The sequence below is a fragment of the Cygnus olor genome, chromosome 1, assembly GCF_009769625.2.
Source record: "Cygnus olor isolate bCygOlo1 chromosome 1, bCygOlo1.pri.v2, whole genome shotgun sequence".
In the NCBI taxonomy this organism is placed as follows: domain Eukaryota; kingdom Metazoa; phylum Chordata; class Aves; order Anseriformes; family Anatidae; genus Cygnus; species Cygnus olor.
In genome coordinates this window covers 82,801,267-82,815,034 of record NC_049169.1, presented here as the reverse complement: position 1 = coordinate 82,815,034, position 13,768 = coordinate 82,801,267, and the positions used below count along the sequence as shown (strand labels likewise).

Genomic DNA, 13,768 nt, shown 5'->3' with positions numbered 1-13,768 from the left:
TCAGCATAGAAATGACATCTTTAAATTGCATATTGGACTTCAGAAGGGAATTAATGAATTGTGATTAAAATGGGGTTTCTTTTAACACTTACATTTAATTTTGTTCTGTGTACATTCAGCCCTGCTCTGTTTTCCGTCATAACACTATACAGCTTCCAATTTTCTGATCTCTTTGTCTTTGACAAACTGCTCTTTTTAACATAACAATCCAGTTTTGAAACCTATTAACATTCAGTGGATGCCTTTACCTCAGGCCACGTAAAGAGATCCACCAAAAGTCTGCAGCTCCGGGCTGTGAGGTTTCGTTTTGAAAGTTCACGTCTGCAGCTCCTCTTTTGTGGAGCAACAGTGACAACCAGCGGCCAGTTACCTAATGCTGGCCAAGTTATTCGAAGTGGATGTCCTTCAGATTACCAGCTACCCATATCCATTCTCCAGAAGTAAAAGACATAACTAATTTATTTCCTTTTACTTTTCTTAACTCTGATGAGGATTGTAAAAGAAAGAGTGTTTCTCTACTTAAGAACAGTTGTTCCTCTATCAATACAGTACAGAGCTGCTGTAGTTAGATAAAAAAAAAATATGTAATTACTGACCCATGTTGTTACCTGTATTTCTGTAGCGTATATAAATAGGTATGGCCATTGAAGGCTTCAGTGAATTGCTGGTGAGATAGCATATGGGGATCATCACCTGTGCAAAGATTGTGGTTTAGTTCTTCCTAAGAGAAAAGGTTTGAGGAAAAAGGTCATCCTTTTCGACTGATGTGCCATTAATACACATAATATATGGTACTTGAGTATATATAATTTGAGAATATCTTTTGTTGTATGCATTTTATTTTATGAGTTCTTCCTTTAAAATACAGATTTTATGTATGAAATAGTTTTACTTCTGGTGGTGATGCTGTAGAATGCAGGGTAAAAGTAATTGTATCCACTGCTTTTTAGTTTAATAAAGTTAATAGTTTTGTGTAGACTGAAATTTGAGCAAGCTGTACTAAACCAGCAGTTCTCATCGTATCGTTGGGATTATTTTTGTGGAGAGGTGCCCTTAAACTTGTGGAAGGTGCCAGAATTTAGCCCAAATAAGTTTGTTTTATATCGTTTAGATTTGTTTCATGCATAACATTTAAAACCTAATGCAAGGTAAACAGTTTGCATCAGGCCTGAAATACCAGCCCTCTAAATCTCTTATGTTACATTTCTGCTCTTTATCAAATATCCCCTTGTCCTCCCACCTACACTAAGTTTTAAAAAAAAAAAAAAAAAAAAAAAGTGGGGGGGAGGGATTTCGGGGAGAACAGAATCTCCAAACCTTCATTTTCTCTTCTCTGGCACTGCTTTAAGAGTGCTTATGGCAAATTTGCTTCTGTAATCATAACTTGAACCCATCTGGGGATGAGATTGGCTGCTCGCTTAGTATTTCCACTTAACATATTCATGATTAGCATGCACAGAAGGAGTAGAATTAGGATGAATGTTTTTGGAACAGTACAGATAAATCCTCATAAATGTAGTACAACAGCTCTGGAAATGCACAGTGCTGAAATGTAATGAAGCTGAACTCTATAGAGAGTTTGGTATTCTTAGTACCATGCCTCTCCTAATGAACTCATTTAGATTAGAAAATGGATTTAATATTTTATTGGAATTAACCTGATCCAGTAAAGAGGATTACAATTTCTTTCCATAAATATGGTGATATTACAGGGTGAGGTAGCATGTTACATGAATATTAAGCATTTTGTGAGCATTGTCATGAAGCCAGAAAGAGTATAAGGCAATTAGGTTTTAATATAGTGATACTGTTCTTATAATAATTAAATTTGAAAAGTAATAAAAGTATATTTGAAAATGATTTAAATTCATTTTTTGTTGCTTTTTTGCAACTTTAAAATATGCTTATAATGGGAAATTATGCCATGGTTACTCAAAACAATCAATTTCAACAGTTTGCTTTTAAACATGGCAAACTAACAGCACTTCAGGTCCTTAAGGTATGGAAGAACTAGCTTTCTAGGGAAGAGGAGGGAAGGCAAGTTTTCTGTTTGCTCCACAATCATATCCGCAGGTGCGAGAAAGTGTGTGTAGAAATCAAGACAAATCTTAACATGGATTCGTTATTTTGTTTTTCAAAATGATGCAAAGCTGCTTCCCAGTGTTAGTTCTTTCTCTTAGTCTGCCTTTTATACTCAAAAAAATTTAACCACAGTCTATCTACTAATACTTTTAAAAGGTTATTTATTGAAAATAAGTCTTTTTAGTTGTCTTTGCAGATTGCACAAAAAAAAAAGTGCTGCAAAAACTTGGTAATGTTCTTCTGAGTATTACTTTAAGCATTTTATTTATTTGTTTATTTATTTATATTTAGGGCTTGAAACTGCCTTTCAGTATAAACTGTCTGTAGAAATTATTGCCTGTATACCTGACCAAATACTAATTTAACCTGCTAAAAGGTGGCGTATGCTGCGCTGGAGAATAGCTCTAAGCCTGAGGCAAGTACAGAACAAATACAGGTACAGCTGAACAATTCAGAATAGATGTAATTGGATGTATGGACTAAATTCTTGAGAAAATTTCCTTCTGCTATCAAACCTTTTCACTTGAAATGTCTGAATACACCAAGTTAATATGTAAGGTCACTAAGAAGGATTTTTTCCTGTGTAGGAACCTTTCAGAAATTTAGTTCAACGATGAAATAACATTTGCAGTCTGTTTAGATTATGAGAAAGATCAACAACAGAAAATGTATCACAGTCAGTCCTCAGAGTGATGGGTTTTGTGTTTGGAAAAAAAAATAATCTTAAACACTTAAGTGTTGGGATGGGAATGTGGAAAAAGAACAATCTCAAAAAATAGGAGCTTTCTGGGGATACAAAGAAAGGAGTAGCTGGGATAGCTAAGCAAGAAAATAGACGGTGTCAAGGCTATGGTAATTTAAATACGGTTAACTAACAACTGTATAGCTGTATTTCATGTGAGAGGTCAATTTTCCAACTAGTCCCACAATGTACATTATGCAGAACAGAATCTGCTACAAAACTGGGTGTGTTTTGATAACTGCTGCCAGGCCAGGGCTTTATACAGTTTAGAAATTCCAATGTGAGTGACAGTCTAATAATTCTCAGTTTCGTTGCGTTGTGATCTGGATTGAACAATGGAAGAAAAATTTCAGAAAAAGAGATGAAAAAGAATTAGCTGTGAAATCTCACTGGTTTGCATTGGTTTATTGAGTCTGAAAAGATGTTTCTGGAATACTCTTTTTTCAAGGAAGCTGAATAGTGGGAACTTCTTTATTGCCTGTTGGCCTGGGTCTTGCTATAGCTAAAATCACTGTAAAAGTTTATTTCTGTCATTACAGCATGGGACATATATCTCAGTTTATTCGAGGAAATGGGTTCTTGGTTATGAGCCAAAAAATTACGTGTGATAGGAGGAAAATATATATCAATATTTTGATTAATCATTTTGAAATAAACCTAATGTTGGTACTCATCAGTGCTTTAATTACTCAATGTCCTTTCAATGTTCTTAGTATCATGTGGATCAATGAAATCTGGGAGCAGTGGGGAGACATGTTTCCCCTCAACTCTAGATCTCAGCAGACCTTAATTTGCAACAACAAAAAACCTTGCAACATCAAAACTTTGGCTGGTGCCTGACTGACTGGGCAGTGGCAAAATGTATTGGGTTTATGTGGCAAGCTTTTGTTAACAGGGGGCTGCGGGAGTGGCCTCTGTAAGCAGAGCCCAGCAGCTGCCCCATGTCAGGTCAGAGCCAGCTCCAGCTGGCTCCAGCGGGTCCCTTTTGCTGGCCAGAGCTGAGCCAGTGAGCGACACTGGGTGGGCCTCTGGGAGAGCAGAATTAAGGAAGGGAAACACTACTGAGATGCAGCAGCTAGGAGAGAGGGGTGACAACATGTGAGAGAAGCCCTGCAGCCCCCAAGGTCAGTGCAGCAGGAGGGCAGGAGGTGCTCCAGACAGAGAGCAGCAGTTCCCCTGTGGCCTGTGGAGAGGCCCCTGGTGGAGCAGGCTGTCCCTCTGCAGCCCATGGGTCCCACATGGAGCAGATCTCCACGCTGCAGCCCGTGGAGGAGCCCCCGGTGGAGCAGGTGGATGTGGCCTGGAGGAGGCTGTGGCCCATGGAGAGCCCCCGCAGGAGCAGGCCCCGGGCCGGAGCTGCAGCCCGTGGAGAGGAGCCCACGCAGGAGCAGGGGTCTGGGGGGAGCTGCCGCCTGTGGGGGACCCGTGCTGGAGCAGTTTGCTCCTGGGGGATGGACCCCGTGGTACAGAGCCATGTGGGAGCAGTTCCTGAAGAGCTGCTGCCTGTGGGCAGCCCCCGCAGGCTCAGTTCGGGAAGGACGGCATCCCATGGGAAGGCCCCATGTGGAGCAGGGACAGAGAATGACCGTGAGGGAGCAGTGGTGACAAAACATCAGGGACTGATGCAGCCCCTGTTCCCTGTTCCCCTGCACTGCTGGTGGGGGAGGACGTAGAAGAGGGTGGATTGGGGAAGGTGTTTTTAGTTTGTTTTTAGTTTCTCACTGTTCTAGCTTGTTAGTAATAGGTAATAAATTATAGTCATCTCCCTGTGCTGAGTCTGTTTTGCCCATCACGATAATTGCTGAGTGATCTCCCTGTCCTTAATCTCAACACTTGAGCCCTTTGCATTTTATTTTCTCCCCCTTTTCCTTTGAGGAGGGGGGAGTGAGAGAGTGGTTGTAGTGGAGCTCAGCTGCCCAGTTGGGTAAAACCATACAATTCTATCTCACAATTCCACTAGTTTTGAATGAATGTTCTTTTGTATTCATGGACCGGTGAGTCAATATTATGAATCTTAAAAAGAAAAAAAAAAAAAATGGGGGGGGGGGGAAGAGGTCCCAAACAAAAATTGAAAACCACAACATTAAAAATAGGATTTTTTTTACTTTTTTTTCCCCCCTGAATGCTGAATTAGCATTATAAGCACCACCATCTTTGTTCCCTGGATCTGGAGTTTCTTATGTGTGTCACTGACACTGGCATTCCTGCCATATTTATGAAGATAAGTTACAGTATTGTTTATCTGCATAATACCAGTCTGCTTGATCAGCACTTAATTATGGTACCAATCTTCTACATTTTTCTGAGTGCTGCCAGCTTCAACACTTCTTCAGGGAGTCTGTCTTTCTCTCCTGAGTCACCAGAATTACCTCTTCTGCTTCTCCAACCAGACACTGTGGGTAGTGAGAAGGAAAGGAGAACAGAACAAGAAGGGTGGTAAGTAACGAAGAGACTTGTTCGATATTTTCTTCCCCCCTCTTCTCTCTTCAGCTTTGTTTAAATAATTGCCTTTGCTTTGTGAGACAGTTATGACAGCAATTTTTTCCTGGAGAGGTGGGAAATCAGGGACAAACCTGTCCAAGGAGATTTAGCTCAAGGCAGGACTGAAATTCTGTAGAAGGCTAAAATGCATATTATTTATGAGTGGCCTCTCCTTGCAAGTAAATATCAAGAGGAAGCAGTTCTTTACATTGAATTTTGATCTTCCTACTTCCAGTATAATCACGCATGAAGCTGCTTACTGGGCTTGAACAGTAAGCAAGTGGGTTACAATGATAAATGGTAGAACTAAAATTTTTAGTAACAATGTCTTAATAACACAACATTCAGTTGTAATTGTCCTTTCATTATAAGTACATTTTCTTCCTTGGGCTTTTATCTCTGTTCTTACTCAATTTTTTTCATTTTCATAATTAATTAAAATGGCACTGTTCTATAACCAGTGATTGAATTATTCGATATTACTTGCCTAAGGCAATGAAAATTAATCAAAATAAGGAGTGAAAGTTTTGCTATTTTTAATACAGCTGATATGATTCCTGGGGTTTTGATCAAATTAAATGGAAGATCAAATTAACCAGTGATTAAATTGAGTAAAAGGCACTTTGTATGCCTGAAATATATTTTAATTTAATTAATTTCAAGACACAAAATATTAACTGGTATTTTAAAAATTCATTTGTATTTCACTGTTTAATTTGTAGAAACTATTTCTTTCTCAAGGTTAGAATCTCTTAGAAGAGGGAGAAACATGCTTTTAAATAATTTCCTGCTTAACCTTTTCATTTTTTCTCCATACTTTTTATGCTTGTAGAGAATTCTTTGCACTCATAAACTGTTATTCCAAGCTTCTGAATTCAGTCTCAAAGATTTGGTGTGCCAAAAGCCAATTTAAGCAGAAATTTGGGACTGTTCAGAAGAGAACTTGCCACCCTGAACAGAATTTTTGATCATGAGAGACCTCAAGTTACAACCATTTAATCTATGCATTTGTAGAAGTGTTACCATTCGTTCATACACAGTTTCATTTACTTTTCATTCTAAGCTGATGTCATGCCGTGTTTATTCAATGGACTGGGCAACTTTTTGCTATAGACCGTTACTTACAAAGGAATTGAGAAAGAAGATACCTGTTTTGGTGCAGAAATGGTCCACACACCAAAAATCATTCACAATTTTAATTTTGTATAGTAAGAAACAAAGCATGAAACTCCACTCTTGATTCCTACTGGCAGTTTGCACTGACATGTGGAATGTGGATGACCTAGATAGGACGCAACTGCAAGAAGCTGAGGCAAGAGGTAATTTTCTTAAAAGTTGTTTTTGCTTAACATTTAGTGTTCCTCAGAATCAGAGAACAGAAAAAAAGTAACGTGAGGAATGGGATTTGTTTTTGTGAGTTAACAATTTGAGGTAAGACCATTATCTTACATTGAAATACTTTCCTTTGAGTCTTTACTATTAATAGAAGTGAAATAAAGTGACAAGTGGGTAAACATACCAGAGATTGATTAAAAATACTCAGTGTTGTGTATCAAGGCTGAGTGTATTTATGCGTTTGAGGTACTTATGAATTTCAAGCAGAATGTATTGGTTGTAAGTGGAGTCTAATCTCATTATTCTTTAAGTCCTGGAAACAGCATTCTTAAAGGATTAGATCTATTTAGTGTGATCAGCATGGCCAGCGTATTGCAGCTATTTTTGATTAATAAGAAAAATACTGAAAAGGGAAAGATATTTTAGTGGAAGGAGAGAAAATTAAAAATGGATACTTAAGGAAGCATGCAAGTACTGTCATACTCTAAGTAGTGTTGAATAGCAATTTATGGTATCATTTTGAAATGACTATTATCAAGAGGTAATACTGGCATAAGTTGGATCTTAGTTCATTTTGTGCTTTTGTACTTGAAAGTCATCATTAGTGAGTAGGAACAAAGATAAAATTTTAATGTTGGCAGGTTGAAAGTCCTGGTGATAACCTTAGGAGAAGCATGTAAGACAGGAATATGCACGAGCAGTTGGACAGGTAAGGGATTTATGGCTGATAGAGCCATACAGTGGAGAAGCAGTGGAGCACCCTAGTGCTGCACAGGTTATAAATAACTGTGGTCTTCAGGGATAAGGTCAGTGTTACTGCACTGGCTTGTCTTACAGTTGTTGTGCAGGGCTCAACATTTAGGACACAGACTTTCTCTGTGTCTCTGCTTAACATGGGTATTTTGTGTTAGGATGCACTGTGCCTGAATAAAGATGAGAAGCTGTTCACTGATGGCATCTAAGCCTGCAGGCACCTAACACTTTTCCAGTATCTTACTAAACAGAAAAACACGCTGTCTTAGAAACCCTTCATGCAAGATTCCTTGAAGAATCAAAATTGATTTCCTGTCAGATTTTTTTATTAATATTTGATAATGAATGTTTAATTTGATGGGGAAAGGATTTTGAGGTTCCTCTTCTGGCCTTGTTATCAGCTTGGAGTTACAGTTGTGACCTGCATTTCAATAACTTTCTATTCACTGATCTGCAAAAATGAATATAATTCTGTTTACTTATTTTATATGATACTTGCAAGACTAATGCATTTTAAGATCCTTAGGTAAATGCTGTTATGGAGCAAAGTGTTTTTTGTTTTTTTTTTACTGTGTGGTTTAAAACTGCAAATAATATATTTAGAAAATTGTTTTTGCGAGTGTTATCAAAAATATTTTGAGAAATGCTTGAAACTGCAGGCAGAGTTTGATGCAAAAGGTCAGATATATAACTGTATTTTTGTTGCATCCTTGACAGTTATTGTATTTTCTGTACCATTTTTAACCTTGGATATCAGTTATATGACATCTGTGAGTTCTTGAACCTCATTTAGTATTTCCTCAAATCTTGCTGATTTACAGAAGTAGTTCTTCAATTAGTAACGTTTCTTCCATTGAACTTATTTTTACCTACTCCCCACTTTTAAGAACTTCAGTTATTTTTAAAAATGTGAACAGAAAACCCAACCCTTTTTAAAATTCCAGTAGCTACCTGTTATTCTCTCTGCTTTCTTTGACAGACATAATCAAAATTCTTTTGCTTCTTCTTTGGTGTTATGTTCTTTACATGACATCTAGAGGCCAAAATTGATGTGAGCTGTAATTAATCTTTCTGAGAGGCTTTGTAGACCCATTGGTAAAAAAGAGATAGGAATCACACTGTCTGCATACGTAAAATTACTGAACATCCCCAAACAACTATGGATGCAGAAACTGTACTTGGTGTTATCGTCCAGCAGATGTAAAAGATCTGTTGAGGGGAAAAAAAAAAAGTGAAAAACAAAGACACATTCAGTACATTTGTTTTATATGCAATCCCCTGTGCAATTAATTATTATAAAAGTTGTACAGTAATCTAATTAGAGCATCTGACATTTGCCTGTGACAGCTAGAACCCTTCAGGTAATCAATAATGTTAATATAAAGTGCCTGATTAAATACACCTTCATTTCCATCTGTATTCTCAAGTTGATATGCAAATTCACCTTCCGTGTATCATTTTTAATTCCTATCTTCTGATTTTTGCTTTTGAGTATATCCATATGCATTCATCAGAAAAACCAAAAGGGCAGAATTTTGCTATATAAAGCATTGTAACTTTGTACCTGTTCTGTGAACTGCCTCAAAACATCTTGTACAAAAAGCTCGAGTTTCATAAAGTCATTGTTATGTATTTCTAAATATGTTACTAAATATGGCAAGCAGAAAAACATACTGCTCCACGACCTTTAGAGATTAAATTTACATAGCCGAAATATGGATCATGAACAATTATTTTTTTCCTGTGCTTCTGAAATCTGGTTTATCATTCTAGACAATATATTTTACCTTCTCTTTTTTTCCCCCTAGGACTGCATATCAGGTTTACTATTATCCATATCCTGTTAAAAGCACTCTCTCAGGATTCAGTCTATTGATTAGCAATTAACTAAACTTGTTTCAAGTCATAAGCACTTTAGATCTTGAACTGATGTTTATACTGAAACTTTCTAATTTATACTTATTCCTTTAGACTTGAAATTCAGTTTGAATTACCAACAATCAACTGCAGGTCCTTGCATGCGTGCATGAAGTCACTATTAGTAATAATCCTCTGTATAACATTTTGCCTAAAAATGTCATACTGCTTTAGAAGTCTTTAAATCAAATCACAGTGAAGTCCTCATTTAGTACTTCCACTCAAAACCCTGAACCACTATTCAGTACAGCTGGGCTGGGATTGGTGGGACAGTCTGGTCCCTTTGCCAGGGCAGGTGAGTGTCTGCAAGGCTCTCTGAAGGTGAAAGAAGCTCCTGGCAGTGCAAGGAAATGGAGAAATGAGGAGTATGTTTGAAGCATGTTTACCTTTGTCTGCAGTCACTGACCCTAATTGGCTACAGTTACCCATTTCTTCAACAGAAGACTATTTTGCCAAAATGTCAAATGCCATGGTGTTTTTTCATGTGAAGTAGAATCATTATCTTGATCATATTTCTAAAATAAGTTAAAATTATATGCAATTAGTACATTGACACTTTTTTTTTTAGCTAAGACTGTGAATCAGTGTTATTTTTTGATGCCTAGACCTAAAACAGCACAACACTATTGCATGTTATAAAGTACCTGAGCAAATTAGGAGCCGAAATTTTGGTCTCTGTCACTCCCTCTGCGAAGTTACTCAGGTATCTTTGAAACGACTAATTTTAATGCTGTGTGTTTCAAATACTACTGGTTTCCACGCTGCTCTGAAAGAAAAAAAAAAAAAAAGTATGTATGTTTCAGATAAGTTTGTCTGCTTTCCTGTCCAGTAAAGTAAGAACAAAACCTGAAGACGTAAAACCAAAGCAAAATAAAAACCCTCTTTCCAATTCTTACTGTGCAATTTAAACCACAGCTTTTCCTTCACTGTATTCAAATAGTTTAAGTAAACTGATGGAATAAGAAACGATAAAGGTGCCTTAAGATAAAATATGAAAGGGTGTTGAAGGCTTTATTGGAAATGCCAGAATGTTTATTCATAGATTTCTCAGCAATAATGTTTATAAGTTTGGGTATTATGCACATAAATATTTACAAAAATAGCTTTGTAAGCCTGAAGTTTTAGCATGTGCTAGGATGCACGATCATTGGCATCTTTTAGATATCCAAATACTGTTTTAAAAGAAAAAGTTCTAGAGTTAATTAGATTTCTTCTTCCCTTCACATTTCCTCAAAATATCTTTCTTGTGGTAGGACTACACATCAGAGTTAACATTGCTTACTGATTTAAAGTCCTTTGAATGAAGTTTAGAGGTATTTTTGTATTGTAGTAACACATTTCAGGAGAATTATCTCATCCTTTTTATATGTTGTACTTGAAGAACCAATTCATAGCATATATAGTCTAAGGAACATGTTTGGTTTTACTCTATTAAAATTTTTTTGAAACATATATAATAATAATACACAAGAAGAATGTAATGTTACCGTGTATTTTGATTTCATCTAGTATCTTAAATTATATTTTATTTCAACTTTTAAGAGCAGGTTCACCAGCACACTAAAGCAAGTAGAGCATGCCAGCCAGTTAAGCTGGATTTTATGGTTATTTTGGATCTCCACAGTACTGTGAAACAACCAAAGCATGTTGATGATGCATAAGATCCTTAATTTGAAATATCAGTGACATCAATCTGTTGTATAAGGGTGAAAGGGAGAGCTCAGTCTCTGAGTCACGTTTCTGCAATCTCTATGGGTATATATAGTCACATTTTTCTTGATAGTGCTGCTTCTTCCAGTAGAGTAAATGGTATAATAAGGAAGTCTTTAAGGAACTGTTGCCCAGTAGTAAGTGGAATGTGATTTATAAATTCCATGAGAAGGGAACTGAGCCCTCCCCATATTACATTTCTAATGCCTTTACCCATTCTCCCTCAGACTCTTAATATATTACAAGCAGCAGAAGTTTTGTGTGCAAATTTGGTTGACAATGATCTGTAATGTCACAATGACCTGTCAGTATGTAGTCTTACTGTGCTTAGGTAAAAATTAGCAAATAATAACAAAGAATTAACACTTAGTTTTCTTGCACTGAGGGTTATATACAGGAATTCAGCAGCGTTTTAAGGTAAGTTCAAGAATTTATAATATTTTCTTTTTGAGGTCGTTAGTAGAAGACTGACATATGCTAAATGGACCAACTCTTTTCTTAAAGGAGTAACATTTTAATTAACTTTAAGTCAGATTAATTAACTACCTCGCTATTTCTCAGAAAAATTAATTGTCCTCACAGGCTGCGTAGTAATTTTGGGGATAATGTTCTACATTCATCACTTAAAACAAAGAAGTCCTTGCAAAACAGAACTTGGTCAATACTATTAGTGTCACAATTTCTCATGCTTTGTATTTGGGTACCTGTTTGAGGAGTAATTCTGTGTGTGTCAGAAATGATGTGAAATGTATCCTAGGAAACCAGCACAATAGAACCTGCAGAAAAGTGGGCTCACTGGGCCACAGGAGGTCATCTTGTTTGGTTCTCAACACTTAGGTAGAATCAATTGTGGTTATAATCTTCCTGAGGAGTGGGCGCTTAACTTACTTACACTTAAAGTTAAGTGATCTCACTGATGAGATGACATGGTCCCCAGCATGGTTACAGACCTTCATATTCTTGTCATTGCCAACTGCAGCCTTCTGTGCTATGGATTAAGCTCTGCTAGTCCTGTTCCTTGTGAATGTGGGGGATGTGTTTCCTCTCTCCAATACTTTCCAACACTTGCATTTCTTTCTTGAGGTTGGGCCATCCCTTTCTTCCATTCTTTCCTAGACTGACTTGTCACGGCTGTCCTCTGCACTGTTTCAGTAGATGCATCTTCTTTCTTTGCGTGATATTACTTCCTGGACCCATCCTAACCCATCAGAGGCCTGCTCAGTATTGAATGCAAGGGAAAGGCTTCTTCACGTGGCTTGTGGGTTCTTCTCCTGTTAATAATGTCTGCCTTGATTCCAGTATTCCTGAGGCATCATAAGAATGTAGTTAAGCTTTCTGGTCTTAACTCCCTGACCTTCCTCCCTTTCTCTCTCTTCCTTTCTTCCTTTCCTACCTGAAAGAATTTCACCTTTATATTTTTTCATTTTTTTTTCTTCTAGAACCTCATCTGTCTTCAACATATCAAGTGTTCTGAATAGCAGCTTACCACAAAATAATAATCTGATCCTGATATAGTAATGTACCAATCCAAATATACCAGCAGTCAGTTACGTGCTGTAGCTAAGTTGCTGTCTCCTCTCCCTTCACCATATTTGCTTACCCATGCTGCTGAATCCAGCGTTGGCACTGTGTCTGTGAGCATGTGGCCCTGGCTGCTGGATCTGTGGATACATCCTTATGTCCACTGCGTGGACTATAATCTTTCTGTAAAATAAAAACCTCATATGCTATCTGTGAGGTATCTTCAACAGTATTAAAATGATTGTAGGGTGATTTGAGGCTTACATACATGCAGTTGTACTGAGTCCTTTTAGTAGCACCTCTTTGCCTTCATGTCCTATCACAAGCTGGCACCCACAATCATAGCAAATGCGAACTCATTACTAGGGTACCGATATTTTATAGTGTTTTGAAGCAGCAGAGTACAAGCAGTTTGAGTCCAAGTAACGACCTACCAGTAAGATCTTTGCTATTTATGCTTTAGATGTATTTTTAGTGAATAGACCTTTAAGAAATCAATGAACAGCTTTGAAATGGTCATTTTTCAAATGGCTAATCTCTTCTTCAGCTTTTCCATTGTATCAGATATCAGGATCATTTAAGGCTGAAGCACAAACTACTTCTGCCTCTTAGAAAATGTTTCTTTTTTTTTTTTTTATTTATCTCAAGCCTCAGCTTCAGCTGCTGGATTTGGGCACCCCTCAGAATTTAAATACCAAATACCTTATAAAGGAATTTTAATTCCTTATGAAGATACAAAAAATGAAATTAGATTTAAAGATGACAATTATAAGCAGCTATATCCTGTAGCTTTCCTGCATGCAAAACTCCCATCAATTTCAATATATGCGTATATTCTCAATCTGTATCACCAATGATAATAATTTTATTGATAGATTTTATAAAGTGTTAATTGTAGATATGCTGTCTTCAGAACAACAACAACAAAAGTAATATGCCAAAGAGCAGTGCACCAGCTTTTATTAAAAAGAAGCACCTGCAGTTCTCATTGGTTTCTATTCCTACCATTGTTGCTCTGCAGCTGAAACCTTGAAGATAAAACTATGCTTGAAGTAATTGCAGGTTTACTTTTGCATAAGAGGAAAAAAAAGCAGTGATATTTGTTACCTACAGTAAAAGGAATCTCAGCAGTCAGGCTTTTTACTTTATTTTTAAATATTAAATACTTTCCAGAGTCAGAGCAGGTGTTAAATATTTAAAGTAAGCCCCTGGAAATTGAGTCACCTC

At 37.0% G+C, this 13,768-nt stretch overlaps 2 long non-coding RNA genes across 2 annotated transcripts; one reads left to right on the top strand and one right to left on the bottom strand.

The window, feature by feature from the left end:
• Positions 1-4,945: 4,945 nt before the first annotated feature.
• On the top strand, positions 4,946-7,477 carry LOC121078530. Its single transcript, XR_005824630.1, has 3 exons — positions 4,946-5,260; positions 6,559-6,624; positions 7,282-7,477. It is a non-coding gene; the product is annotated as an uncharacterized LOC121078530 (long non-coding RNA).
• LOC121078486 lies at positions 4,946-11,830 on the bottom strand. Its single transcript, XR_005824608.1, has 4 exons — positions 11,725-11,830; positions 9,955-10,076; positions 8,534-8,602; positions 4,946-5,217 (listed from the first exon to the last, which is right to left on the bottom strand). It is a non-coding gene; the product is annotated as an uncharacterized LOC121078486 (long non-coding RNA).
• Positions 11,831-13,768: the final 1,938 nt, after the last annotated feature.